The sequence below is a fragment of the Tiliqua scincoides genome, chromosome 6 (assembly GCF_035046505.1).
Source record: "Tiliqua scincoides isolate rTilSci1 chromosome 6, rTilSci1.hap2, whole genome shotgun sequence".
Classification (NCBI taxonomy): domain Eukaryota; kingdom Metazoa; phylum Chordata; class Lepidosauria; order Squamata; family Scincidae; genus Tiliqua; species Tiliqua scincoides.
The window spans coordinates 48,600,788-48,605,665 of NC_089826.1; the positions used below are offsets into that span (position 1 = coordinate 48,600,788).

The 4,878-nt window shown below is 47.5% G+C and overlaps 1 pseudogene; it reads right to left on the reverse strand.

Annotated features, from left to right (window-relative positions):
• Positions 1–2,341: 2,341 nt before the first annotated feature.
• Positions 2,342–2,461, reverse strand: LOC136656768 (5S ribosomal RNA; annotated as a pseudogene).
• Between the last annotated feature and the right edge of the window lie 2,417 nt (positions 2,462–4,878).

The window sequence follows — 4,878 nt, forward strand, 5'->3', positions numbered from 1 at the left end:
TTTGGAATTTGGTTTTTAATCCTTTATGCAGAGATGGCATTAGAGGTCAGCTAGGTTGGACACTAGCTTAGAGGCTGAGCCCATCAGGGGACCTACCTGTCCAGGCCAATCCCTGAGCTCTCAATACTTGTGGAGAGTGCTAACTCAATGTGCTGCTGAGGATGGACAAAGGGCATCATAAGGGTCCTAAGGCCTCAGGCCCTCGCCAACCTGAAGCTGACACTGTAGGAATGTGAAGAAGCTTCTAGAGAAATTTCACTTGTCTTATACAAACTTGTTTGGCTTCCATTGAAAATCCTCACGTGTTTTTCCTTGAGAGGGATTCTGAAATTCACTTTGAAGGTCCCTTTTTTTACAATTTTGGCACCAACTGTAGTATGAATACAACAGTGTATACCAGTGGTTCTCACATTCCCCAATCCTAGAATTCTCCCAATCCTAATGGGCAGCCCAATCCTGAGCTGCCTGGGGAGCCCCCACTCGATGGCACCACAAGGGCTGCTGCTGAATCCAGTGCCTCCCGCGCTACCGCTGGAGTCACCTTGGGAGTAGGGGACGTTTGTCCCCTTCCCCCGGGTAAGGGAGGCAGCCCCATAATGGGGCTACTTACTTTAGCGGTGCCCAAAGGGCGCTGCTAAAGTAAAGGCACTCGTGTAAGGCTTGCAGCCTCCATGAGCGCCAAGGATCCTGCGGAGCAGAGCTCCACGGTTCTTCCTCCTGCCCGCTCCCAGGCACACCTCTGGCACACCCTCCTCCCTGTGTCACGCCAGCCTCCCTGCCCCCTCTCCGTGTCAGGCTGGACTCCTCCCTCCCCGGAATACCCCCGTCCCCGCCCCATTTTCTTTTCCACAGCCCGGCGGTTGCAGGCACTGTCGAGCTGTGGAACACGGGTGCCCACTGGGTGGTGGCTCAGCACTGGCCGGAGCTGAGCCACTTCTGGTGGGAGCCCAGCGGTAAACCCCGCAAAAGTGCCTTACGGCACATTTGCGACTGTGGTCTGTGCCGCAGAGGCACGGTGCGGACCATAGGATTGGGCCCTTAGTCCGGACTCACTTCTGAGAATGACAACCTGGCCAGGACCCACCTGAAGTGATGTCATAAACCTGGAAGTGATGTCATGACTGGAAGTAACATCAAACAGGAGTGCCATCATTGTTGTTCCAGAGCCTGAAGTGATGTCATCAAGCAGGAAGTGACATCACTGTTCTCACCTAGGAACTCAAATTGCAAATGATAAAATAAAATATTACAGCTCAGAAGCTTCCTCCAATACTCCCCCCCACCCCGCCACCAATGGCTTCTCAGAGCACAGTAAGCCATAAATTGAAAGTCAGGCTCGGAAAACTGTCTTGCTCAGTATGACTAGAAAAGCCAAACAAAGAGCAGGCTGCAAAGAGAGCCCAAAGAAGGATTGTTGCCTGCCTTGCATTTCAGAGACCATTCTTTGCATCAGATGCACCTTTCCACATACGTCTCTAAACAATGTCATCAACCAGTTTCTTTGAGTTGTATTGCATACTATGCACATGTTGTATTAACAGGACAATCCTATGCATGTCTACTCAAAAGTAAGCCCCATTGTGTTAAATTGGGTTTACTCCTTACCCCCAGGAAAGTGTGCATAGGATTGCAGTCTAAGGGTATGGGGACAGAGGGATGAGAAGGGCTGGAGGGAAGGGTTCAGTCATTGCAGAGGTGGGGGGGTGAAAGAATTAGAGAGAGAGGAGGCAAAGGGGTGGGCAGCTAAAAGGGGTAGTGTCACAACATGTCCATTCAGCATCACACTGCAGCTCCAACTTGTGTAAGTGCGTATTTCCCCCCCCCCCATTAATTTGCTTAAGAAAAAGAAAAAAGATCAACCTTCAGTCTGACTGCCCCATCTGAAGTGAGTCAGTCTACTGTTCCTATAATAATAATAACAACAACAACAACAACAACAAGGTATTTATATACCGCCTTTCTGGTCATCGGATTACTCTGACTTTATTCAAGGTGGTTTACATAGGCAGGCATTTCTAAATCCCTTAAGAGGATTTTTACAATCATAAAGGTTCTCTCTTTCAAGAACCAACATTTCAGAACGGATCTTCCTGGTTTGGTCTCACTTCTGGCCTCCAGTTCTCCCACGCAGACTGACAAGCAGCTCTATCTCTCACATGGAGGGCAGCCAAGAAGCTTCTTGCCCACACCAAGAGCAGGTGGAATCACTCAGCTGGGCTTGTCAGCTGCTTCAAGGTCTCGCCACTCTCAGCAGTCCTCGAACAGGTGACCTTCTGATATCTTCAGACTAACTGAGGCTCTGGTTGGTTGGCAACCTTCAGTCTCAAAAGACTATGGTATAAGCCTACAGCACCTGGTATTCCCAAGTGGTCTCCCATCCAAGTACTAACCAGGCCTGACCCTGCTTAGCTTCCAAGATCAGATGAGATTGGGCATGTGCAGGGTAACAGTACTGGTCAGAGGCTCTACCCTCTAGGTTTGTTGAGGCTGATTTTTATTTCCAAGTCTCAGCTTCCCATCTATAACATGGAATCGATAACAATAACTTCCCATCTCTAACAATAACTCGGCTTAGTGTGGTGAGTAAGGATAAAAGAAGACTTTTGTAAAGTACTTCATATATGGAAAGTGCTATAAAAGTGATGATGAACTGTATGCTCTGTTCAGAGAACAACCTTTCATGTGCAAAATTCCCTGTTCGTCTTCCTGCGCCTGAGCTTGCCACCAGGAAGCCACACGTCACGAAAATGACATTTTCCAACCAATAGGCAAAGAAAGAAGTGCAGTAACCTTCACACTGGCAATATACCCAATTCATGAACCCAATTACTGAAGCGCTAGCACATATCTAGTTTCTTAGAAATATGTATTGTCATGCGCATAATACTTTAGAACAGACAGCACAGCGTCTGCATCTTTCTTTCAAGTCTGCTTAGGAAGCCTATATAGTGTTGAAAACCATATTAATTTGTATGGTAATTATCCTGCTGTGAATCCACACAACTGCATCTGTCACTATAAAGAAAGAAACAAGCATCAAATAACTAAAGCTCCTTGTTAAGGGCAGATAGATACATACATTGCCCTCAGTCTTACAGTGGATGCTGTACAATGTTAGGACCGGCCTTCAGGAATCAGCATCAATCTCCGGGTCTCAGTGGCAGACCTCCCATTTACGCTATGGGGCAAATGCCCCAGGCACAGAGCCTTGTGCGCCTTTAGGACCCAGCTGAAGCTTCTCTGAGGCTCCCTATGGAGTCGGAAACTGTGCTTCCAGTTTTCCGGAAGCACAGTTTAAAGCGTCGGGGAACCTTCAGGAGTCGTCCCCGAGATGTCCTGGAGTCCTGTGCATTCTAGGTAAGTGGGGGGGGGCGGGTTTGCACATGGGGGGTGGTGACATCTTGCGGAGGGGGGGTGCCGTTGCAGATCTTTGCCCTGGGATGCCTGGCTGGGGAGGTCCACCACTGCCAGGTCACTACAAAAAGCAATTGGAGAGATTTGAACAGACTTCCAGGAATTTAAGAACATAAGAACAGCCCCACTGGATCAGGCCATAGGCCCATCTAGTCCAGCTTCCTGTATCTCACAGCGGCCCACCAAATGCCCCAGGGAGCACACCAGATAACAAGAGACCTCATCCTGGTGCCCTCCCTTGCATCTGGCATTCTGACATAACCCATTTCTAAAATCAGGAGGTTGCGCATACACATCATGGCTTGTACCCCATAATGGATTTTTCCTCCAGAAACTTGTCCAATCCCCTTTTAAAGGTGTCTAGGCTAGACGCCAGTACCACATCCTGTGGCAAGGAGTTCCACAGACCGACCACACGCTGAGTAAAGAAATATTTTCTTTAGTCTGTCCTAACCCTCCCAACACTCAATTTTAGTGGATGTCTCCTGGTTCTGGTATTATGTGAGAGTGTAAAGAGCATCTCCCTATCCACTCTGTCCATCCCCTGCATAATTTTGTATGTCTCAATCATGTCCCCTCTCAGGCGTCTCTTTTCTAGGCTGAAGAGGCCCAAACGCCATAGCCTTTCCTCATAAGGAAGGTGCCCCAGCCCCGTAATCATCTTAGTTGCTCTCTTTTGCACCTTTTCCATTTCCACTATGTCTTTTTTGAGATGCGGTGACCAGAACTGGACACAATACTCCAGGTGTGGCCTTACCATAGATTTGTACAATGGCATTATAATACTAGCCATTTTGTTCTCAATACCCTTCCTAATGATCCCAAGCATAGAATTGGCCTTCTTCACTGCCGCTGCACATTGGGTCGACACTTTCATCGACCTGTCCACCACCACCCCAAGATCTCTCTCCTGATCTGTCACAGACAGCTCAGAACATTTCTGACATTATAAGTGATTGGGGCAGGAGAAAAAAAATTCTCCAGAAATAGCTTCAGTCAGAGTTGGGAACTCTACAATAAATAACAATAGGCTCACTAAGGATTTTTACAGTTTAATTCAGGGCTTGGTCTTGTTATTTCTTATCCTTTGCAGTGTAGGACACAGAAGTAACAAGTATGATTAATGCTGCAGTCCTATAATACTTTCCTGGGAGTAAGCCCCATAGAACACAGTAGGACTTATTTCTGAGTAGGATTGTGCCTTAAGTGACCAGAATTTATTTCTTCTATTTTCAAGGCCAGCCTAACCATGGGGCAAAGAAAGCTAGCTTGGGGTAGTGGTGGTGGTATCCTTAAAGAGCTGATAGTTTGTCTAGTCAAGCAACTGATCATAGACTTTTTATCTTTGAGAAAAGGGCTCCATAGTCACATCTTTTCCATGTTTCACTGGTTTCAGATCATGCGTGCCTGTGAGCAGACTTATAGCCTAAACTTATTGGGCTGTAGCACTGGCAGAATGAGCAT